Genomic DNA, 26,463 nt, shown 5'->3' on the forward strand with positions numbered 1-26,463 from the left:
TTCATTTTCTACAAAGCTAAATGGTAGTTCATCAGTAACTATCATCTCAATTAAGGCCCTCCTAACCACTTTTTGATCAAATTTCCAAATTGATCCTTCATCATTTTGGCAAGATTGAAAATTTATCTTTGTTTGACTATTATCTTCTGCAATTTTAAGTGGGTATTCTTTGCATCTAAGCAAATGATTCTTCAATCCTGTTGTTCCGTTCTTAGATGAATTAGCAGCATAAGCTTGTTTACAATATCGACATCGTGCTTTCCCAACCCCATTAACCTCAAATTTATCAAAATGGTTCCAAACGTTAGACCTAGGTTGCATTGCTTTCCTTTTCTTGGAATCTTCACTATCAATGGTGTTGGTGTTACTATCTACCGTAATAGGTAAACTTTCACTAGAACCAACATCACTTACGTTACTTGTATCTTCCATCTATACAAAATTAAACAAATATAAACATAAATTAACAATCAACAAATTAACAAATTAACTAATAACTAATAAATTAACAATAACTGCTATTGTTAGTTGCTCATAAGATATGGTAAAGCTCAAAAAATCAGACCTAAACAAGGTAATACAACCAAAAGAAAGAGTATGAACGTGATACAGATGATATTTTCCTATTAAAGGGAAAAGCTCGGAACATCAGTTCATTCAATCAGCAATGTAAGCACGTGATTTTTGCCCTATATGAGAATTACTCTCAAAAATTCAAAAATAAAATGATTTTCTTTGGTGTGCAATTTTGTGATATTTTGAATAATTATTTGTAGTTGTCTGTGCGTGTTTATTTGCTAAATTAATAAAAAAATACAAAAATATGTCGCATTTTGCATGTAGGATTTAATTCTATAATTGATAATAATTAAATTTGTTTTACAAAAATTAAAAATTACAAAAATAGGCATCGTTTGCATTTTTAGCATTTAATGTCCAAATATACAATTTTATGCTTAATTAATACTTAATTGTGCGTTAATTGTTATTGGGAGTTAATTTGCACTTTTATAACTTAATTTAGTTCTTAATAATAGTTTAAGTATTTTTATAATTTAGTTTTAGAAAAATAAAAGAAGAAAAGAGAGCGAAAATATAAAGAAAGTCGGAATTAGGCCTCTTCTTCAACTTCAAGCCACAGGCCCAAAAAATGGCCCAATCTTCCCTACGACCCAGTCCATTTCGAACTGGGTCGACCCAGTCCATAACCCAACACCCCTATTATTTTACAAACAAAATAAAAAAAAAAAAAAAAAAAAAAAACCCTAAAAATGCCTAAGCATCCGCCCCCCCCCCCATTTCTCCTTCTTCTTCCTCAAAACTCCAAAGCACAACCATGGCTACCCTCACCAACGTCGACCACCCTCCACCACGAACACCCCCTCACATCGTTACACTCACACACACATACACAAGCAAACGACACAACAGTCCATCGTCCCAGCGTTGTTTCTCCATTGACGAGCTCAAGCTCGACCATGGATTACCCGCTGCTTCTGCTTCAGCGTCCGCAATAGCTGCTGCCTCACATCGTCTTCTTCAGCTCAAACAGCCATAGCCACTGCTTCGTCGTCCTCCACACCGTCGCCGCTGCTTCTCCACACGTTCGCCGCTGCTCCTCCTCGCGTCCGAGCTGCTGCTGCGTCCATTCAAGCTCTGATGTCCAGCAGTAGCGGATGCTACTGCTTCAGTCCAGTCGAGTTCGCGTACATGGAGTAGTTTTGGTCGATGTCGTCGATCACTGTCCGAGTTCGTCGTTGGTTGGTCGTTGTTCGTCGTTTCATTTCCGGTTAGTGGTTTTTCGGATCTCATTTATCGTCCATAATTTGTTTGATATTTTTCGGATCCAAAATCGATAAATGATTCAATTCTTGTTTTGTTTGTTCATCATTGAAATAATTTTTTTTAGTTTGTTTATATGTTTGGTTGGTTTAATTTTCAGATTCAAATGAAAATTTAATTAATTGATTTTCAGTTTATTTCATGTTAATTTAATTTTTGCAAAAAAGGAATTGTTAGTTTAGGTTTAATATTGTTAGATTTAGTTTAAATCGCTTGAATCCGTTGTTTGTTTAATATAGATTTCATTCATGATCATGTATCTTTGTTATATTTTTTTGTTGGATTTAATTAAGAAAGATTAATTGATTATTTGAAGATTAGTGATTTGAATATGTTTATTTGTTTTGTTTAAGTTCAATTCGAAATTTGAATAAAGTTTGTTATTGTGGTTGAATCTTTTCATTCATGTTCATATTATGTTTGTTTGATTTTGAATCCGAAATGTGTATAGTTTGATTTCTTGTTTACCATTTGTGATTATTTCTTGAATTAGTCTCATAATCTTGTTTAAAGTTTAATATAAGAATTGTTTGTTATAATGTTGTTAGAGTTGATTTTAAGTTCAATATTATTGAATTTAAGAATCTAAATATACTTGTTTGATTGTTGTTGTTGTTTAAATCCGAAAAATAGGTTTGTTGTTGCCAAAAATATTGTTCAATCAAATTTTGGTTGTTCTTGGTTGTTCAATTTGTGTTCATGTGATTTGTTGTTGAAATGTTGTTAAAATCATGTTCATGTGATATTGTTGTTATGATGTTCATCCGTGTTCATATTGTTGTTTGAACATTGTTAGAAATTGATCATATTGTCTATATTTTGGTTAAGTTTGATTAATTGATGTGTTATAGCTGATGGGTAGTTTGGTAAATTTGTAATACGTTTAGGGGTAGTTTGGTAATTTCAGTAAGGTCGGAAGGGGTAGTTTAGGAATTGTACAATTTGTAATTGTTTATTTGGAAGCATGGGGGACAAAATGAAATGGGGTGGGTTGTGATATTATTATTTAATATAAAGGGGGGACAAGATTTAATTTAAAGGGGAATCTTGCATTATTTTAAAAGAAGCATGGGGGACAAAATGAAATGGGGTGGTGTGATATATTTATTTAATGTAATGGGGATGAGTGGGAAAATAATGGATTTGGTAGAGAAAAGGATTGATTTTAATTGATTAAAGGGTGGGGATTATATATATAGAGGTCTTGAAATCAGATAGAGAGGATACACAGACAGAAAAAAAAAAGAGATAAAAAAAAAGAGCTGAACATTTATTCCGAAAAAAAATATTGAAACTCTCAAGAAAAGAAAAACATACAAAGAAAAAAAAAAGTTGAAAATTAGAAGAGAAAGTAGTACACACCTGATAAATATTCTGGTATACAGGTGTAGAAATTAAGGGTTGAAGATTAACTAGCCTTTCAAAAATCTGAAAATTTCCCTTGGTTTCTGTCCGTTATTTTCGGCATTCCTGGATTTTATTTTGAATTTTTCAAAGCTGTCACTGGGATTTTCGTTGACTGGTTATTGCTGGTTATTGTTGCTGTTGCTGTGTTACGTATTACGTTGCTGACTTTCTTCTTCTTATATTGACAATATCAGGTACACAACTGTAATTTTGGCATTTTGTAAGCTGAAATGAAGAATGGAGTGTTAAATTTTTAATTTAGTTTAATTTAGTCTTTGTATTGTATTTAGGTTATTCATGTATTATTATTCTGTAAATCACAGTCATTTGGCATAACTAGGCATATTATAGAGACATATTAAATAACGCCTTAACCAGATTATTAGGAAATATATTTAAGCCTGATTATTAATTAAAACTGTTTAAAAAAAATAGAAGAAATAACGTAAAAATGGCGTTATTGAATCAGTTTGGCAAAAGTTAACTAAGTTCCTTATTCATAAGGTTTTTCGTCAACGATAAGTTAATCGGAATCATGTAGTCAATTTCAGTTAAAACATGAATTAGTTTGCGAACAAGTATTAGGACATGATGTGAATTAAAACAAAGTTAGTTAAGGTTAAATTGTTTAAATTTTTTAGAAATATGGTTTAGTAATCAAGTTTTTTTTTCTTTCTTTCAATTTTCAGTATTTGTAAATAATTAGTTTCAATAAGCTTAAGTCTTACTAACAATTTAAATTTTAATCAAACTATGGGATAATTAGTTTTTTTTTATTTTTTTAATTTTATTTTTCGATAATTCCATTGTATTTATGATTATAATTTTTATTACTTTATGTTAATATTTGTTTTTCTCTTCTATTTAATATGTTATTTTCAAGAATGTAGATATTGATTTTATATTTATAGACAAACTTAGTAATAATAAAAAGGTAGTCATTAAAGGATTTTCTTAAAATAAGGAAGGATTTCGCTAAAAATAAATAGATGTAAATAATACAAATTTACATAATTCTCTAATCTCATTTATTTATTTAATTATTTTTTAAAAAAAAATTACTTAGAATTGGGATGGATTGTTTAGTGAATTTCACTTCCTTCCCCAAAGATAATGATGCGCTAGACTCTTTAGGCACGATTTAATTAATTTTACCTTCTTAAACTCGGATGCGCATTTCATGCGACCCAAATCTAAATCCTAAAACATTGAATAAAATATGTTCTGGATTGCGGGTGCATTTCATGTGACGTAATCCAAAGACATGTTTTAAACGATGTTCACAATTTTTATTTTTATTTTTAAAATAATAATTATAATAATAAAGTGGTAAAAAGTTAAGATTGGCACATCGGTTCACAATTGTATTAAAATCAGATAAATAAGTTAAATATGACAATTGAGCGACCGTGCTAGAACCACGGAACTCGGGAATGCCTAACACCTTCTCCCGGGTTAACAAAATTCCTTATCCGGATTTCTGGTACGCAGACTGTAATATGGAGTCATTCTTTTCCTCGATTCGGGATTAAAATTGGTGACTTGGGACACCCTAAATCTCCCAAGTGGCGACTCTGAAATAAATAAATAAATCCCGTTTCGATTGTCCTTTAATTGGAAAAACTCCCTCGTACCCTCACGGGTACGTAAAAAGGAGGTGTGACAGCTCTGGCGACTCTGCTGGGGAAAACACTGGAACCCAGAATCTCTGGTTCAGGGTTCAGAATTCGAGCTTGGAATAATTGTTGTATTTGGCTTCGTTTGATTTTGTTACATGATCTGTGCTTAATGTGCTAATTAACTGCTTTTACCGCTTTGATTTTATGTGAACTGTATATAAGCTGTGCCGAAACCCATCTCCTCTCTGAGTCTTCTAAATCATGAAGAAGGGTGCACTTCGTGTGACTTCTTTTCTGTATAGTGTCTAAATTCCCTATTTAGAACGAGGTTGGATAAGTTGCAAAGCCGGTGAAACTTCTGTATTCCCGGTACGCTGCCTCCCCCTCGGCTCGAGCTGTCCGCTCGGGTAAGCCAGGTCTAGAACAAACACCCAAGTTCTGAACCTAGAATAACTCAGCCACATGCCGGATCCCTAGTAGGAACGTTTGTTTGCATCACGTGCATCTGACTTTGGAGGCTCAACACAGGGGTTGGGTCTGTCTAGGACAGGTGCACCAAAAATGAAAATGACCATCCTGATGCATCTTATTTGTTTTATGTGCATTTATTTGCTCGGTCTTGCATGTTGACCGGCTTCTGAGTCTCGGGAGTGTAAAGAATAAAATAAAATAAAAATAGCAAGTGGAAAGTTAGATGATTAATTTAGAAAAATCAGTGTCCAAGTACTGTCGAAATACTGCCGAATTTTTTAAAAAAAACATATATATTTTTACTTTTAGAATTGTTTGTTTGCCTAGAAAGCAGAAAGTGTGTAGGAATAAGTCTTTTATTTTAATTTGCTTTATTTTCAAAAAAAAAATGAAAAAGGAAAATAGTTTTTTTTGCTATAAAAGAAAAAGGAAAAAATTTGTTTGTTTTCAAAAATTAGTTAGTTTATAGCCTGAACTACACGGGTCTGATTCTCACCGGATGTGAGATCAAAGGCAAACCTCTTTGGTTTCGGCTCACCGTATTCAAAAAAAAAATCCAAAAATATTTAACATTACTCACTTCTTTAGAAAGTTTTTCTTTTAGACCTCAATTTTTTTTTAAAAAAAAATATTTCCTTTTAATTTCAAAATCCCAATTATTTGTTTAAAAGATATTCAAAATAAAATTCAAAAATATTTTTTTCTGTAGTATTTCTTTCATAAATTCAGAATATTAGTTCAAAAATATTTCCTTTCTCCTTAAAAGTTTTTTTCAAAAAAAAAAAATTAAAATCCAAAAAATATTTCTTTAGAATAAAGATAGTTTTTAAGTCAAATAAAAGTTTTTCCTTCTTTAATCACTATAATAAATGTGCAGGATGAGCACAAGTCAAAATGAACCATTCTCAGTGTGTAGCGAGGTCCCTTCGCAACTCCACATGTGGTGGAATGATATGGGAAAGGATAGTATAAAGATAGTGGAAAGAGTTTTGGGAGGTTTTGTCGATCTGTTGAATATCAAGCCAAGGACAGATATCATCGAGGCTCTAATACCGTTCTGGGACCCAACACGCAACGTGTTTCGTTTTGCTGACTTTGAACTTTCACCTACACTAGAGGAAGTCGCCGGATATGCGGGGTTGAATGGGAAACTAAGAGGGCAGTATTTACTTTCACCAAGACCAGTATCTCCGCACGCGTTCTTGGATTTGCTAAGCATTAGTCGGAAGGTGCAGAATGATGATTTGTCGAAGGGATGTTGTACTCTCCAATTCTTGTATCAACGGTACGGAATTCCTCAGGGTTTGGAAGAACCAAACCTCGGATTAATTCACACTGGGAACAGAATCAAGTGGGAAGCAAGACGTACTTTGGCATTTATCACAGCATTTCTGGGAGTTGTGGTCTGTCCCCACAAAGATAAAAAAATAGAGATAGGCCTTGTAGGGATGGCCGATGTTGCAATCAAAAGAACCGACAGTACTGTGGTTCCTTTGATTTTGTCCGAAATCTACCGAGCTTTAACTATATGCCGAAGAAGGAGGCAAGTTCTTTCAGGGATGCAATCTGTTACTCCAGTTGTGGATGCAAGAACACCTCCATCACCGAGTGGGATACATGAACCACGGGTTGACTGAGAGAAACTGCATTAGCGGCTTTGAGAAACGAATGACAGGCGTCATATTTCCCGAAGGCGTCGAAGCATGGCTTGCACAATTGAGGTCAACAACAGCCGACCAAGTTGAATGGGCATTTGGGTGGTTGAATGATACTGAGGTAATATACATGGCGGCCGAGGAATGTCATGTTCTTTTGATGGGACTTCGTAGCATCCAGCCATATGCTCCTCATCGGGTACTGCGCCAACTAGGAAGATTTCAGGTAATTCCCACTGATGAGGATCTAAGCAAGCACGCCATTGAGTTGAGTCCAGGAGTCGTGTTCCCCGAAGGAAAAATTAGAAAGCTGTGGCACGAATGTAGATTCCTTGAACCCAAGACTATGGTTCGAGAGCTGGCTAAGGGTGAGGTAGACCCAAAATACGATGTTTGGTTCGGGAAAAGGTTCCAGATTCGTCAGAGGCCTGCCAAAAGAGCTCACGTCCAACAATTTACGGATGATTCGCAGGAACAGTGGGGCTGGTTAGTGAGAGAGGAAGGCTACCGGGTTGAAATCGGGAAGCTGAAGCGACAAATTGAAAGGCTTATGTTTGAAAACAACGTTCAAGTAGCCTCAGAGCAGGGTGAGAAGAACAAATTAGCCAAAGAAAACCAGGCACTGAAAGCCCGAATTCGCCAAGTCAGTAAGAGTGATAGCGACCGACAGAAACGTCGCTCTGATGAAAGGTTGATAGCGGAATTGAGAAATCAAGTCAGCCAAAGCCGAGAAGACTTGGAGAGATCCCAGGCTTGTATAACAAGAATGCGGGTCAGGTGGGCCACAGTTACAACATCACGGAGAGAGCACCTATGGCAAGTAAAAAGGGACTACGAAATGAGTGTTGCGACATTGAGAGAGATAAACTCCATTCTCAATAATCGGGTCCTCAAACAAGCCCAGGATGCTAGAACAGATAGAGAACGCTGCTATGAGTCGATAGCCCGGATGGAAGAACAAATGGAGAGGTTCCAAGAGCAGCTCATTGACAATACTCGAATATTGGGACTAAAGAATCAACGGATAGAACAGCTGTGCATAGAGAGGGATAGAATCAGGGGTAGGATCAATGATATAGGGCGCTATATCACCACGAAGTGCCTAACATGTGAAGAGATGCCTCGTGATATCCTTTTTGCCTCAATCATGGGTTATGTCCATCAGATTATGGAGGAACTAAAAAGCTTGCAAAGAAGCCTGGCTCCCAAGCCCGCGGAAAGGCCGAATGATGCCTCGCGGGCACCAAAATTCAAAGCTTTAATGTATCCCTAGTTCAATCTTGCACTTGTTTGTTTTTCGAGTCTGTTTTCTACCCATATGTTTTTTTTCTTCAAACATTCTCAAAAAAAAAATATATATATATATATATATAAAGTCTGTATTTTTGTTTTTTTTTGTGATGGCTTGTAATAGCATTATTTTGAGTAATAAAAAAAAATTGGTCTTATGGCACGAACTACGCTTGGTCTGATTCGTACGAGGTCATGATACGTAGGCAATCTCTATGGTATTCGACCGTAATTATAAAAAAAAAAAAAAGAAAAAAAAAAGAAGAATATATATTTGTCAGAGCAAAAATAAGCCGGGATGATGCATGCGGTCAGAGCAAAAGCATGTTAGAAATGATTAACTGCCTAGGAGCATTGCATCCCCCTAACGTGCAATTACAATATCTGTTAAGACTCTAACACTGACAAGTTTGTTGTTTTTCCAATCAATATCAGTTAGTTGTTAGAGCGTACTGGCACCGTACCATTATCAAACAAGATCAAAAGGTCCTATACCAGAAAGCATGACTGGGTCAGACAACAGCGTTGAGTCAGAAAAAACGGCCAATCAGATGCTGAAGGAAGCCCTGGAGAAAATGGAAAAAATGAGGCTAGAAATGAATGAAATGCAGATAGCCTTAGCTAGAGCCCAGAAGGGGCAAGAACTACCCGTTACTCCTACCCTCCAACCAACACACACGCCGGAATACCCCTCTCCCGGTCCTTCAACAAGTTTCCCAAGCCATCACTATTATCAGGGAAGAGAGGCTTATGATTCCCAAGCTCCACCACCCACTCAAAACCCTCCTCCACCAAATGTTCCCGTCTTTGTGGCACCTCCCCCAGCCCCATTGCACAGATCATCTAGTGAGCCACTGTTTCAGGCTCACGATACACAATATTACCCCCCTGAACTCACATTCAAAGCACCCGAGCCACATACCTATAATCCCCACTTTGAGGTCCCGGCGGAGATTGAAAAGCCGGCTAAGAGCCCAGAGCAGGACGAGGTGATGCGGAAATTTAAAAGCCTGGAGCAATCCTTCAGGAACATACACGGGTTAGGTAACCAGGTCAGCGTGGCTTACAAGGATCTATGCCCTTTCCCTGACGTTCAATTACCAGCAGGGTTCAAGATGCCCAAGTTCGATTTATACGAAGGGCATGGTGATCCTATGGCACATCTACGGGGTTTTTGTAGCAAAATGAGGGGAGCAGGGGGCAAAGATGAGCTATTAATAGCTTACTTTGGCCAGAGTTTGAGCGGGTCGGCATTAGAGTGGTATACAAGACAAGATCCGAGCAGGTGGTACACCTGGGATGACTTGGCACAGGCTTTCGCAGGACATTTCCAATACAACCTTGAGATAGTCCCAGACCGTCTCACATTGCTAAAGCTCGAGAAGAAACCCGGAGAGAGCTTCCGGGAATTTGGGTTCCGATGGAGAGAACAGGCAGCCAGAGTTGATCCCCCAATGAGAGAAGGAGAAATGGTGGATTACTTCTTACAAACTCTCGAGCCAACTTACTTTGGTCACTTGGTGACGTCAGTTGGCAAATCATTTAATGAAGTTGTGAAAATGGGAGGTATGATAGAAGAGGGACTTAAGTCCAATAAGATCCTGAGTTATTCGGCAATTAAGGCAACAACTCAGGCCATTCAGAGCGGCACGGGAGGTGCGCTAGGGAAGAAAAGGAGAGAGGAGGTCACGACATTAGAGGCCGACAATTGGTCCAGATCTAGAGGTCCTTCCCCTCATTACCAACCCAGACCCCATCGTCTAAACTACCCACACATTCCAAATTACCCTCCACAACCCTACTACCAACCACAAGAACAACATTTCACCGTCCATCAAGCCCAGACATACACCCAACCTCCGGTTCGCCCACAATGGCGCGCGCCGGTTCCCCACAATACATACCCACCTCCACATAACACATACCCACCACCACAAAACACCTATCCACCACCAAGAGCCTACAGGAACCCTCCAGGGATGGGTTTCAGGGGAAATCCGGCCGCCAGAAATGAAAGATTGCAGAGGCAAAGAACTTTTACTGAGTTGGGGGAAACTTATATTGCCTTGTTCCACAAATTGAGGCAGTTGGGTTTATTAAATCCTGTTGAGCCTAGATTACCAAATCCCTTACCCCAAAATATGGATCACTCGGTAAGATGTGAATATTGTTCGGGAGCTCCCGGACATGATACCGAGAAATGTTGGAGGCTGAAACATGCAATACAAGATCTTATTGATACCAACAAGATCGAGGTACAGGCACCGGAGGCACCCAACATTAACCAGAACCCATTGCCAAAGCACCCTGAAGCCCACATGATCGAGCTTGTGCACGAAGGAGGGGAGCCGAAGAAACCCTCACAGAACAGTGATGATGATCCGTGCCACTCCGAAAGAAAAATCGATCAATGAGGAAGCAGGGGTACAGTTGAAGGGGGAAGATGTCAAGCCAGTGGTGATATTGGGGAAGAATCCATCTGCCGCTACAAGGAAACCAGAACCAAGCCAAGTTGGTAATAACGGGAGCATCATCTGCACCCGTGGTTGTTGTGAAGGGGGTCTGCAGGGAACCGGTCATCATAAAACCAGTAGTCCAAACACCAGTGATTGATAGCAAGGCTGTGCCTTGGAAGTATGAGAAGGCAGTGGTGATGTACAAGGGACAACAAGTGGAGGAGAATAGTTGTGAGGCGCAGGGACTGACTCGATCAGGACGGTGTTTTGCTCCGGCGGAGTTGAGAAGACCCAATCCAGCTGCAACAAAGAAACCTGTGTCAGAAGAAGAAGCTGAGGATTTCTTAAAGAAGATGAAAGTGCAGGATTACTCCGTGGTCGAACAGTTGAAGAAAACACCGGCCCAGATCTCACTGCTATCATTATTAATCCATTCGGATGAACATCGTCGGGCCCTAATGAAGATACTGAATGAAGCTCATGTGCCCAATGAGATTTCTGTAAATCACCTGGAAACAATTGCCAACAAAATTTTCGAGGTGAACAGGGTAACATTTTCAGATGATGATCTGCCAGTGGAGGGCACGGAGCATAATAAAGCTCTCTACCTAACTGTCAAATGTGAAGATTCGGCAGTTACTCGGGCATTGGTGGATAACGGCTCAAGTGCCAATATTTGTCCATTATCCACCCTGAACCAATTGAAGATCGACCACGGAAGAATCCACAAGAATAGCATTTGCGTCCGAGGATTTGACGGAAATGGAACAGCCACCGTGGGGGATATTGTACTTGAGTTGACCATCGGTCCAGTCCAGTTTACCATGGAATTCCAGGTATTAGATGCTACGGTATCTTATAACCTTCTGTTGGGACGACCGTGGATCCATGCAGCCAAAGCAGTGCCATCCACCTTGCATCAGATGGTCAAGTTCGAGTGGGATAGACAAGAGGTCGTGTTGCACGGCGAGGACACTGCGTGCACCGTAGGAGGCGCCATTGTACCCTTCATAGAGACCAATGATGACAAAGGTCCCTGGGTCTACCAGATTTTTGATGCAGTGTCGGCAAACAAGATCCCCGAGGGTGAAATCATTCAGCATCCTAGGATAGCTTCCGCAACGGTTATGATGGTTTCAGAAATGCTGGGTAATGGGTTTATGCCAGGAAAAGGCTTGGGAGCTGAACTTCAGGGAATTGTTCAACCTGTTTCCTTGCCCAAGAATTTGGAGACCTTTGGGTTGGGGTTCAAACCGACTGCGGCAGATGTAAAACGAGCGCGGAAAATGAAGAAGAAAGTTTGGTTTCTTCCCAAACCTGTGCCACGTCTCTCAAGATCTTTTGTTAGAGCAAGCGCCAAGGGGTCACCGGTCCCGAAAGTTCTCGGGCCATTGATTGGGATTGACGGGGATCTGAATCAGAGCTTCGAAAGATTGTTCACTGATGTCAATATGGTAGAAGTCGGAGAGGGTTCCAGCGGAACAGACATACAGTTTATGGGGCCTGAGGCCAAAACCAACAATTGGACGGTTACTCCTCTTCCTACTCGGGGAGAGTCCTGGTAGTAGGCTTTGATTTTTGCTTTCTTATTTTTCGGATTATTCAGGGTGTAATCCAAATCTTATTTTATCTTGTAAAAGTGTGAACCCTGTTATCCCGCATTTTAATAAAATTCTTTTCTTGTCTCATTTTAATTTTGTTTTATTCTTTTCTCTTTCTGAACAGTTCTCTTTTTACTGGTTCTAATGACATGGCATGCACGACGGATCTTCGACCTAGTCTAATAAATCAATCTGACTCTGATTTAATGATACAAGAGATCGATTATGACGATGAGTCTGAATATGATGAGGATAAAGCCTTCGAAGAAATAAACCGAGAACTATGCCAATTTGAAGAGAAACCCAAGCCTAATCTGAATGACACCGAGGCTGTAAATCTAGGGGATGCGGATAATGTCCGAGAAACCAAAATCAGCATCCACATTGAGCCTAGCATCAGGGAAGAATTAATCAAAGCACTCATTGAGTTTAAAGATGTTTTTGCATGGTCGTATGACGACATGCCGGGTTTAAGCACCAAGCTAGTGGTTCACAAATTGCCCATTGACCCGGCATGCCTTCCCGTCAAGCAGAAACTGAGGAAGTTCAAGACAGATATGAGTGTGAAGATTAAAGAAGAAGTAACCAAGCAGCTGCAAGCAAAGGTTATTCGGGTCTCTCGATATCCTGATTGGTTGGCTAATGTGGTGCCAGTACCAAAGAAAGATGGGAAGATCAGGGTATGCGTCGACTACCGTAATCTGAACAGGGCAAGCCCAAAGGATAACTTTCCATTGCCCAATATCCATATCTTGATCGACAATTGCGCCGGGCGAGAAATCGGCTCCTTTGTGGATTGCTACGCTGGGTATCATCAGATTTTGATGGATGAAGAAGATGCAGAGAAAACAGCTTTCATTACGCCATGGGGGACTTATTGTTATCGGGTAATGCCATTCGGTTTGAAGAACGCTGGGGCAACGTACATGAGAGCAATGACTACTGTGTTCCATGATATGATACACAAAGAGATCGAAGTGTACGTAGATGATGTGATCATCAAATCCAAGCGTCAGGAAGACCACGTAGCAGACCTTAGGAAGTTTTTCCAAAGACTTCGAAGGTACGACATTAAGCTCAACCCAGCCAAATGTGCATTTGGTGTTCCATCTGGAAAGCTGTTAGGATTTATCGTCAGTCGGCGAGGCATTGAGTTGGATCCGTCAAAGATCAAATCCATCCAGGAATTGCCGCCACCGAGGAACAAAACAGAAGTAATGAGTCTGTTGGGAAGGTTGAACTATATCAGCAGATTCATCGCTCAGCTCACAACAACTTGTGAACCCATCTTTCGATTGCTGAGGAAAGATGCCGCGATAGAATGGACGGCAGAATGTCAGGAGGCATTTGACCAGATCAAAGGTTATTTATCCAATCCACCTGTATTGGTTCCACCTGAGTCGGGGAGGCCATTAATCCTTTATCTAACGGTCCTGGATCATTCGTTTGGTTGCGTGTTGGGTCAACACGACATCACAGGAAGAAAAGAGCAAGCCATCTATTATCTCAGCAAGAAGTTTACAGTCTATGAGAATAAGTACACCCAACTTGAGAAGACATGTTGTGCTCTAACTTGGGTAGCACAGAAGTTTAAGCATTATCTGTCGTCACATACTACATACCTTATTTCACGTCTGGATCCATTAAAGTATATTTTCCAGAAGCCTATGCCCACAGGAAGATTGGCAAAATGGCAGATATTACTCACAGAGTTCGACATTGTCTATGTGACGAGGACGGCCATGAAAGCTCAAGCATTGGCCGATCACTTGGCTGAGAATCCTATTGATGAAGAATACGAGCCTTTGAGGACGTATTTTCCAGATGAAGAAGTGATACATATAGAGGAGTTAGAACTGAATGAGAAACCAGGGTGGAAGCTTTTCTTTGACGGGGCTGCTAATGCAAAAGGAGTTGGAGTAGGAGCAGTACTTATTTCAGAAACAGGACATCACTATCCTGTTACAGCTCAGCTACGTTTCTATTGTACCAACAACATGGCTGAATATGAGGCATGTATTTTGGGCCTACGATTGGCTGCAGACATGGATGTTCAGGACGTCTTGGTCTTGGGAGACTCGGACCTCCTAGTACATCAGATCCAGGGTGAATGGGAAACACGGGATTTGAAGCTTATACCATATCGACAATGTTTGCACGATCTGAGCAAGCGATTTCGATCAGTGGAGTTCAGACACATCCCGAGAGTTCACAATGAGGTTGCCGATGCTTTGGCCACTTTAGCATCGATGTTGCACCATCCAGACAAAATCCATGTTGACCCATTGTATATTCAGGTTCGTGATCAGCATGCCTACTGCAACATAATAGAAGAAGAAATGGATGGCGAGCCATGGTTTTATGATATCAAGGAATACCTCAGGATGGGGATATACCCGGAGCAGGCAACCGGAGATCAAAAGAGAGCCATTCGACGACTGGCAAATGGATTTTTCCTCAGTGGAGGAATGTTGTACAAAAGAACCCCAGATCTGGGATTGCTGAGATGTATTGATGCAGGTCAAGCCACGATAGTGATGACAGAGGTACATGCTGGAGTCTGTGGGCCCCATATGAGCGGATATGTGTTGGCAAAGAAGATTCTGCGAGCGGGATATTATTGGCTCACTATGGAGCATGATTGTATCAGTTTCGTACGAAAATGCCATCAGTGTCAGATACACGGAGATCTGATTCATTCTCCACCAACGGAATTGCACACAATGTCCGCACCATGGCCATTTGTGGCATGGGGCATGGATGTCATTGGGCCTATCGAGCCGGCAGCTTCGAACGGTCACAGGTTCATTCTGGTAGCCATCGATTATTTCACTAAGTGGGTTGAAGCCAAAACTTTCAAGTCTGTAACCAAGAAGGCAGTGGTGGATTTCGTCCATTCCCATATCATTTGTAGATTTGGGATCCCAAAAATAATAATCACGGACAATGGTGCTAATCTTAATAGCAACTTGATGAGAGAAGTATGTGAACAGTTTAAGATTACACACCGTAATTCCACCCCGTATCGGCCCAAGGCGAATGGAGCAGTTGAGGCAGCCAACAAAAATATAAAGAAGATATTGAGGAAAATGATTGAAGGATCCAGACAATGGCATGAAAAGCTACCATTTGCGTTGTTAGGATACCGCACTACTGTTCGTACTTCAATAGGTGCGACTCCTTATTTGTTGGTATACGGAACCGAAGCAGTAATACCAGCAGAAGTTGAAATTCCTTCCCTTCGAATTATCGCTGAGGCCGGGATTGACGATGATGAATGGGTCAAAGCCCGACTAGAGCAGCTGAGTTTAATGGATGAAAAAAGATTGGCAGCAGTATGTCATGGCCAGTTATATCAGAAGAGAATGGCAAGAGCATACAATAAGAAGGTGCGCCCCAGGAAATTTGAAGTAGGGCAACAAGTATTGAAACGGATCCTCCCACATCAGATTGAGGCAAAAGGCAAGTTCGCACCGAATTGGCAAGGGCCGTATATTGTGACCAGAGTATTATCCAACGGCGCTTTGCGTCTGACAGATGTTGAAGGAAGATGCGTCGACATGGCTATCAATTCTGATGCAGTCAAAAGATATTATGTGTAATTTCTTTTGTTGTTTATTTGTTTGTTTGTACTTAGTGCTTATCGGATAATGAAATGACGGAGGCAATTCTTTCTTCTATCCAAACACTTTTAACCTTTGCTTTACCCCTTTGAGCCATACTTATCTTTTTATACCCCTCTCTTGGAATCATTAATGAAAAAATGTATGAAAAAAAAACTTTTTGAAGGTCGCAAGAAAACAAAGGAGTCAGTGAACTACGTTCGACCTGATTCCTCAAAGAGGATACGTAGGCGCCTCACGGCTCGGTCATAAGGTAACAAAAAAAAGGAAAAAAAATCAAAAGAAAAATCCCCAAGTAAGAAAACTGGGGCAGAAATTATGTTTCTAAATTTTGAAAAAAAAAGAGTTTGATTCCAAGAGTTGTAATACTTTACCCATCAAAGTTATTTTGAATTTTATATCCTTTTCTTCTAAAACCTATATTGATATCCAAAAAAAGACCTCCCGATCAGTATCCGAGAGGTGTTAAGATAGGCAAATGAAAACCAAGAATAAAACGTCGGTCCCTGACTGAATGAGGATCATGAATTGAAAGAATTGATAGCCAAAAGAATTCCCGGCAGAGAAAAATCTTATCGGCAACACTCCAATCCCAAGCTGAGAAAATAAGATGAGAGAGTCTTATCGGCGAAAACCTTCACAGGCGCCATAAGGCGACGTAAGCTGAGAAATACAAAATGAGAGAGTCTTATCGGTGAAAACCTTCACAGGCACCATAAGGCGACGGGAGTTGTGAGAAATGAGAGAGCCTTGTTAGTGAAAACCCCGCGAAGGGCACTATAAGGCGACAAGATAGATTGACGGAAAAGATCCGTATTTTGCGAAGAATTGGGCACCTATTTATCCCCAGCAAGTGAAGACATCAGAAAGTTTGATCGACACAAATAGACTGGGTTGATTAATCCGGAATGCACAACATGATCATTGGAATCGGTTGTATCACCCAGATAAGTTCATTTTTTTCCCCATCATTTGTTCAGAAAGATTTTCTCTTTTTCTATCTTTTCATTTCTTTGTTTAAAAGAATTTTTCTAGAAATTTATGTTTTAAGGAAGGTCTTTCAGAGCTTACTACCAGTTGCCAAAATGGTACAACATAAAATGTGAAAAGGGCAGGCAAGAGACAAGGCAATAAGACAAAAGACGTTGGTTGCTAGGCCGAATAATACTGTCCTAAAATGGCAAGGAAAGTACGGGGAAGAGCCGAAAAAAAACATGTTGAGGAAATTGTAAGCCAAGTTCCAAGACGATCCCCAGAGTACTCCGACCGAATATCGACCAAGCTCCGAGGTGGTCGGACAACACAGAAGGGGAAGGGAAGAAAGGAAAATCCCTCTTCGGCAAAATAACCTCCAGAAATTTTTGAGATACAAAATGGTGAAGGGATAAATGGAAAAACCATCCCCAGCAGAATGTTATCCCCAGCAAATAACATCATCCCCAACAAGTTTTGAGAACGCCGAACAAGAATAAGGGAAAGGGAACAATCATCCCCATCAGGAGTGACATGACCACTCGCCATATTTCATCAAAAAAAAAAAAACTAACTAAATTTTCTTTGATTTGAACAGGAAAATAAAGTGTTGATGATGGCCTAAAGATACGCCATAAGAAAGATCGCCAGAATTGGGGCAGAAAATTTTCTGCCACAAGTGGAAATTTTCTCGGAGAATCGAGGAAACAAATTCAAATTATTCTTTACCAATTAGGCGCCCACCAGTATAATGCGGGAATACATTCTGTCTTTTCATTTCTGTTCTAGGTCACCCACCAGTATAATGCGGGTATACATTTATGTTTTCATTTCATGTTCTAGGTCACCCACCAGTATAATGCGGGTATACATTTATGTTTTCATTTCATGCTCTAGGTCGCCCACCAGTATAATGCGGGTATGCATTTCTCTTTTCATTTCTGTTCTAGGTCACCCACCAGTATAATGCGGGTATACATTTATGTTTTCATTTCATGTTCTAGGTCACCCACCAGTATAATGCGGGTATACATTTATGTTTTCATTTCATGCTCTAGGTCGCCCACCAGTATAATGCGGGTATGCATTTCTCTTTTCATTTCATGTTCTAGGTCACCCACCAGTATAATGCGGGTATGCATTTATGTTTTCATTTCATGCTCTAGGTCGCCCACCAGTATAATGCGGGTATGCATTTCTCTTTTCATTTCATGTTCTAGGTCACCCACCAGTATAATGCGGGTATACATTTATGTTTTCATTTCATGCTCTAGGTCACCCACCAGTATAATGCGGGTATACATTTATGTTTTCATTTCATGCTCTAGGTCGCCCACCAGTATAATGCGGGTATGCATTTCTCTTTTCATTTCATGTTCTAGGTCACCCATCAGTATAATGCGGGTATGCATTTATGTTTTCATTTCATGCTCTAGGTCGCCCACCAGTATAATGCGGGTATGCATTTCTCTTTTCATTTCATGTTCTAGGTCACCCACCAGTATAATGCGGGTATACATTTATGTTTTCATTTCATGCTCTAGGTCGCCCACCAGTATAATGCGGGTATGCATTTCTCTTTTCATTTCATGTTCTAGGTCACCCACCAGTATAATGCGGGTATGCATTTATGTTTTCATTTCATGCTCTAGGTCGTCCACCAGTATAATGCGGGTATGCATTTCTCTTTTCATTTTATGTTCTAGGTCGCCTACCAGTATAATGCGGGTATGCATTTATCTTTTCATTTCATGTTCTAGGTCGCCCACCAGTATAATGCGGGAATACATTTCTGTCTTTTCATTTCTGTTCTAGGTCGCCCACCAGTATAATGCGGGCATACATTTCAGTTTTTCATTTCCAGGTCGCCCACCAGTATAATGCGGGTATACATTTTCATTTCATGTCCAGGCGCCCACCTGTATAACGAGAGGAATACTTTTCAGTCTTATACTGCAGATTTTGAAGTCAGTAACCCCACCGGAAGGCAGAAGGTTACAACAAGAATCCCCAGCAGGAAACAATAAAAATCCCAACACCGGAAGGCAGAAGGTGGCAACAAGAAGTCCCAGCGCAAATTCAAGCGCATGAGTCAAAAGAAAGAAAAGACGCGTCTTGATGAATCTGATGAAGATAATCGTGTCCCAAGAGGAACAGCCAAAAAGCTTAATGAAGAAAGCCATGTCCCCAGCGGACCGAACAAAATGACGAAAACTGGTATTTAAAAAAAAAAAAAAAAAAAAAAAAAAAACCAAGGGCCAGAAGTCTTGGTAAAAAGGCACCAGAGGAAACACAAACCGACAAAAAGCAAGGCAACCGGAGCAAGGGGGAAAACAGATAAGATTCTGTAATTTCTAGCTTAGTCTAGCTTCTTATTTTTTTAAGCATGGTGTAATAAGGAGGTCAGCAAACAGTAAAAGTAGCATGCAACAGCAGTAACTTTGCAGTCCCATGGTAGTCCCAGCTACCAAGACTTCCCGAACTACATTGACCTGATTCCTGTTTAGCCCAGGATATGTAGGAAACCTTTGAAGCAAAGGTTCGGTCAAATCTTTTTCAAAAAATGCTTCAACAGAGTACTCGGATGGGCAAAAATCGCTCGCTTTATCTTTGCACGAAAACCCTTCGTGTCTCCGGGCAAAGAGGGGCAGCTGTAAGCACGTGATTTTTGCCCTATATGAGAATTACTCCAAAAAATTCAAAAATAAAATGATTTTCTTTGGTGTGCAATTTTGTGATATTTTGAATAATTATTTGTAGTTGTCTGTGCGTGTTTATTTGCTAAATTAATAAAAAATACAAAAATATGTCGCATTTTGCATGTAGGATTTAATTCTATAATTGATAATAATTAAATTTGTTTTACAAAAATTAAAAATTACAAAAATAGGCATCGTTTGCATTTTTAGCATTTAATGTCCAAATATACAATTTTATGCTTAATTAATACTTAATTGTGCGTTAATTGTTGTTGGGAGTTAATTTGCGCTTTTATAACTTAATTTAGTTCTTAATAATAGTTTAAGTATTTTTATAATTTAGTTTTAGAAAAATAAAAGAAGAAAAGAGAGCGAAAATATAAAGAAAGTCGGAATTAGGCCTCTTCTTCAACTTCAAGCCACAGGCCCAAAAAATGGCCCAATCTTCCCTACGACCCAGTCCATTTCGAACTGGGTCGACCCAGTCCATAACCCAACACCCCTATTATTTTACAAACAAAATAAAACAAAAAAAAAGAAAGAAAAACCCTAAAAATGCCTAAGCATCCGCCCCCCCCCCCCCCCCCATTTCTCCTTCTTCTTCCTCAAAACTCCAAAGCACAACCATGGCTGCCCTCACCAACGTCGACCACCCTCCACCACGAACACCCCCTCACGTCGTCACACTCACACACACATACACAAGCAAACGACACAACAATCCATCGTCCCAGCGTTGTTTCTCCATTGACGAGCTCAAGCTCGACCATGGATTACCCGCTGCTTCTGCTTCAGCGTCCGCAATAGCTGCTGCCTCACGTCGTCTTCTTCAGCTCAAACAGCCATAGCCACTGCTTCGTCGTCCTCCACACCGTCGCCGCTGCTTCTCCACACGTTCGCCGCTACTCCTCCACACCGTCGCCGCTGCTCCTCCTCGCGTCCGAGCTGCTGCTGCGTCCATTCAAGCTCTGATGTCCAGCAGTAGCGGATGCTACTGCTTCAGTCCAGTCGAGTTCGCGTACATGGAGTAGTTTTGGTCGATGTCGTCGATCACTGTCCGAGTTCGTCGTTGGTTGGTCGTTGTTCGTCGTTTCATTTCCGGTTAGTGGTTTTTTGGATCTCATTTATCGTCCATATTTTTGTTTGGTATTTTTCGGATCCAAAATCGATAAATGATTCAATTCTTGTTTTGTTTGTTCATCATTGAAATAATTTTTTTTTAGTTTGTTTATATGTTTGGTTGGTTTAATTTTCAGATTCAAATGAAAATTTAATTAATTGATTTTCAGTTTATTTCATGTTAATTTAATTTTTGCAAAAAAGGAATTGTTAGTTTAGGTTTAATATTGTTAGATTTAGTTTAAATCGCTTGAATCCGTTGTTTGTTTAATATAGATTTCATTCATGATCATGTATCTTTGTTATATTTTTTTGTTGGATTTAATTAAGAAAGATTAATTGATTATTTGAAGATTAGTGATTTGAATATGTTTATTTGTTTTGTTTAAGTTCAATTCGAAATTTGAATAAAGTTTGTTATTGTGGTTGAATCTTTTCATTCATGTTCATATTATGTTTGTTTGATTTTGAATCCGAAATGTGTATAGTTTGATTTCTTGTTTACCATTTGTGATTATTTCTTGAATTAGTCTCATAATCTTGTTTAAAGTTTAATATAAGAATTGTTTGTTATAATGTTGTTAGAGTTGATTTTAAGTTCAATATTATTGAATTTAAGAATCTAAATATACTTGTTTGATTGTTGTTGTTGTTTAAATCCGAAAAATAGGTTTGTTGTTGCCAAAAATATTGTTCAATCAAATTTTGGTTGTTCTTGGTTGTTCAATTTGTGTTCATGTGATTTGTTGTTGAAATGTTGTTAAAATCATGTTCATGTGATATTGTTGTTATGATGTTCATCCATGTTCATATTGTTGTTTGAACATTGTTAGAAATTGATCATATTGTCTATATTTTGGTTAAGTTTGATTAATTGATGTGTTATAGCTGATGGGTAGTTTGGTAAATTTGTAATACGTTTAGGGGTAGTTTGGTAATTTCAGTAAGGTCGGAAGGGGTAGTTTAGGAATTGTACAATTTGTAATTGTTTATTTGAAGCATGGGGGACAAAATGAAATGGGGTGGGTTGTGATATTATTATTTAATATAAAGGGGGGACAAGATTTAATTTAAAGGGGAATCTTGCATTATTTTAAAAGAAGCATGGGGGACAAAATGAAATGGGGTGGTGTGATATATTTATTTAATGTAATGGGGATGAGTGGGAAGATAATGGATTTGGTAGAGAAAAGGATTGATTTTAATTGATTAAAGGGTGGGGATTATATATATAGAGGTCTTGAAATCAGATAGAGAGGATACACAGACAGAAAAAAAAAAGAGATAAAAAAAAAGAGCTAACATTTATTCCGAAAAAAAAAATATTGAAACTCTCAAGAAAAGAAAAACATACAAAGAAAAAAAAAAGTTGAAAATTAGAAGAGAAAGTAGTACACACCTGATAAATATTCTGGTATACAGGTGTAGAAATTAAGGGTTGAAGATTAACTAGCCTTTCAAAAATCTGAAAATTTCCCTTGGTTTCTGTCCGTTATTTTCGGCATTCCTGGATTTTATTTTGAATTTTTCAAAGCTGTCACTGGGATTTTCGTTGACTGGTTATTGCTGGTTATTGTTGCTGTTGCTGTGTTACGTATTACGTTGCTGACTTTCTTCTTCTTATATTGACAATATCAGGTACACAACTGTAATTTTGGCATTTTGTAAGCTGAAATGAAGAATGGAGTGTTAAATTTTTAATTTAGTTTAATTTAGTCTTTGTATTGTATTTAGGTTATTCATGTATTATTATTCTGTAAATCACAGTCATTTGGCATAACTAGGCATATTATAGCGACATATTAAATAACGCCTTAACCAGATTATTAGGAAATATATTTAAGCCTGATTATTAATTAAAACTGTTTAAAAAAATAGAAGAAATAACGTAAAAAATGGCGTTATTGAATCAGTTTGGCAAAAGTTAACTAAGTTCCTTATTCATAAGGTTTTTCGTCAACGATAAGTTAATCGGAATCATGTAGTCAATTTCAGTTAAAACATGAATTAGTTTGCGAACAAGTATTAGGACATGATGTGAATTAAAACAAAGTTAGTTAAGGTTAAATTGTTTAAATTTTTTAGAAATATGGTTTAGTAATCAAGTTTTTTTTTCTTTCTTTCAATTTTCAGTATTTGTAAATAATTAGTTTCAATAAGCTTAAGTCTTACTAACAATTTAAATTTTAATCAAACTATGGGATAATTAGTTTTTTTTATTTTTTTATTTTATTTTTCGATAATTCCATGTTGTATTTATGATTATAATTTTTATTACTTTATGTTAATATTTGTTTTTCTCTTCTATTTAATATGTTATTTTCAAGAATGTAGATATTGATTTTATATTTATAGACAAACTTAGTAATAATAAAAAGGTAGTCATTAAAGGATTTTCTTAAAATAAGGAAGGATTTCGCTAAAAATAAATAGATGTAAATAATACAAATTTACATAATTCTCTAATCTCATTTATTTATTTAATTATTTTTAAAAAAAATTACTTAGAATTTGGGATGGATTGTTTAGTGAATTTCACTTCCTTCCCCAAAGATAATGACGCGCTAGACTCTTTAGGCACGATTTAATTAATTTTACCTTCTTAAACTCGGATGCGCATTTCATGCGACCCAAATCTAAATCCTAAAACATTGAATAAAATATGTTCCGGATTGCGGGTGCATTTCATGTGACGTAATCCAAAGACATGTTTTAAACGATGTTCACAATTTTTAATTTTTTTTAAAATAATAATTATAATAATAAAGTGGTAAAAAGTTAAGATTGGCACATCGGTTCACAATTGTATTAAAATCAGAAAAATAAGTTAAATATGACAATTGAGCGACCGTGCTAGAACCACGGAACTCGGGAATGCCTAACACCTTCTCCCGGGTTAACAGAATTCCTTATCCGGATTTCTGGTACGCAGACTGTAATATGGAGTCATTCTTTTCCTCGATTCGGGATTAAAATTGGTGACTTGGGACACCCTAAATCTCCCAAGTGGCGACTCTGAAATAAATAAATAAATCCCGTTTCGATTGTCCTTTAATTGGAAAAACTCCCTTGTACCCTCGCGGGGTGCGGAAAAAAGAGGTGTGACAAGCAATACAACCAAAAGAAAGCGAAACATACCTTTGAAATTGAAATTGAATCGAGCTCGGAAGACTGGAACAGGACAGCAGCGTCTTCGACACTTCGTTTGCCCGGAATCGAATCGAGCTGGAAATCGCCGCCTATAACCCTAAAATAGTTTGATGCAGAAAATCAGAAATTAAATCTCAAAAAAACCTCAGAGAGTAGTCGAGTACTGGGATGAGATCATGAGAATGAGATGAGACTTACAAAACTTACAAAAGTAGTGAAGTTAATCGGTGAAGATGAGATGAGACTCGAGCTCGAATGTCGACTGGTCGTAACTCGACTCGCAGACTGATATCCTAGAGTCGCAGTCGATTCTCGTCTTCTTCTTCTCGTTCTCGATGATATCTCCTAAGCACCGAAGGCTGAAGCAGTAAGCAAACCCTAATACCCTATCTCGATCTCGAATTCTCGATGATATCTCCGACTCCCAGCCCTAGACCCCAAGTGTATTAACTGAGTCTGAGACTCTGAGTGTTGGACTGTTGAGTGTTGGGTAATCGTCTAAGTCTAATACCGAAAATAGGTAATTGGGTTTGGGGCGCAGCTGAGCCTGGGTGTGGACGTGTGGGCTGTGGCCCAAAGTCAAATAAAATAGGTAATTGGGTTTGGGGCTTTGGGGTTTGGGCTGTATGATATATTACCAAATTTCGGTATTTCAGTTTACCGAAATAATTCAATTATAAAACTGAAAACCGAACCGAAATACCGAAATACCGAAATTCAAGTACAGAGTTAGACCGAAATACCGAAAAAACCGAAACCGAAATACCAAATTAATTTGGTTCGGTTCGGAATTCGATTTTTCGGATTTTATGCCCACCCCTACTGATAAGCTCCTGAATTATGACATCAACCTTGTTCAATTTGAACCCATAAATATAGAAGCCTATAGGTAATGGCTTTCTTCTTCTTTTTTTATCCCCTGGTTTGATCAGTCGGTATCCAAAGCATAGTTTGATCATTTGGTATTCGAAGCACACTAGCACAACTGATACCGATAAGGGGTAAAAAGGCCCCCACCAAAAGATTCTCCATTTTAAGAGCTTAAATACACTCTGACCAATCAACCTACCACACCCAATAGCGGTAACCAGAGGCGGATCCAGGATTTAAATCATATGGGTTCAACTCTTAAGGTTTTTAACATTGAAGCCATTATACTTTTAAAGTTATGGGTTCATATCCACTATTTTTGTAATTTTAGTGAATTTTTACATATAAATTTTTACACCACATCGAAAGTTATGGGTTCAGTTGAACCCGTTCGTTGCTAACTACATCCGCCTCTGGCGGTAACAACTTGTTGCTCGGAAAGAAAATCCACATGAGGTGCACATGACCATCTCTGTTAAAAATCACAGCTGTTTGGGAAAGGACCATTAGTGCACCATTTGTCAAAGAGTGCGTACTATTCGCACTTCGTGTAAAGGAATATGATTATTTTGAACCTACGTCCAAAATAGTGGACTATGTTGGGCTTTTTCTCTTTAAGAGCTATTATCATGCTAGAAAAAGCCCAAAATAGTCCATTATTTTTGGACTTATAGCCTGTTTGGCCAAGCTTCTCAAGAGAAAAAAAGTTTTTTTTTTTCAAAAGTATTTTTTTTTCCTAATTTGAAGTGTTTGACCAAGCTTATTTGAAAAAAAAAGTGCTTTTGGGAAGAAGCGGAAGCAGTTTCAGAGAAGCAGAAAAAAGTACCTTCTTTCCAAAAGCAGAAGCAGTTTTGGCTTTTCTTCTTACCTAAAATACCCTTAACAAAATATAGTATATACCAAAATAACCCTTAAACCTAATACTTAGGATATTAATTTATAAATATTTCTTCTTATTTTTAGGAAAACTTTCTAATATATAGTGACTTTAGGGGTGAATGCTTTTATATTTGTTGAAGGAATTTTAATATATTTAACTTATATTAAAAGAATTAAGTACTTTTTAATTTTATTTTCATATTTTACTTAAATAAAATGAATTTTTTTTAATTATTGCATGTAATAACAAAATTTTGATATTATTTATTTACTTATAATATTAATTATTAAGTAAATCTATTCATATCCTTATTCTTAATTTGACACTTAAAAGCATTTTCTAAAAAGCTTGGCAAAACACAAATTATTTATCAAAAGTGCTTTTCAGACTAATTAGCCAAACACAAACTGTTTCTCTCCAAAAGTACTTTTTTCAAAAGAATTTTGAAAAAAAGCACTACTCAAACTAAGCTGATTTCTCCGGCTTGGCCAAACATGCTATTAGTCTCAAAACGATCCTACTTTTTCCTCATAGTCCACATTTTTGATAAAGTGGTGCACTTCCAGTTCTAAACCAAACGTCTATGAGAATTTTAACGGATAAAATCTCTCGTTTACTAATAGGTATCTCGCCAATTTGAAAACAAGGGTTCTAAAAAATTTGGGAAAGAAATGGGGATCAATTTTTTAAAAAGAAAATAGGAGTAGTGACATAGGAGTAAATTCCATCTGCCTAAGTGCACTCTCGAGTAGTGACATAGGAGTAAATTCCGTTAAGGTTAAAGGAGTAGCCAAAAATAGGAGTCTCAC

General features: G+C 38.2%; 1 long non-coding RNA gene across 1 annotated transcript in view; it reads right to left on the reverse strand.

The window, feature by feature from the left end:
* LOC138891061 (uncharacterized) overlaps positions 1-24,505 on the reverse strand; it is a 42,617-nt gene extending 18,112 nt beyond the window's left edge. Inside the window, exons 1-2 of the long non-coding RNA XR_011407374.1 lie at positions 24,112-24,505; positions 23,893-24,001 (exon numbers count right to left, since the gene is read on the reverse strand). This is a non-coding gene — a long non-coding RNA (uncharacterized lncRNA). The remainder of the gene's footprint in view (positions 1-23,892; positions 24,002-24,111) is intronic.
* Positions 24,506-26,463: the final 1,958 nt, after the last annotated feature.

This window comes from Nicotiana sylvestris, chromosome 5 (genome assembly GCF_000393655.2).
Source record: "Nicotiana sylvestris chromosome 5, ASM39365v2, whole genome shotgun sequence".
In the NCBI taxonomy this organism is placed as follows: Eukaryota; Viridiplantae; Streptophyta; class Magnoliopsida; order Solanales; family Solanaceae; genus Nicotiana; species Nicotiana sylvestris.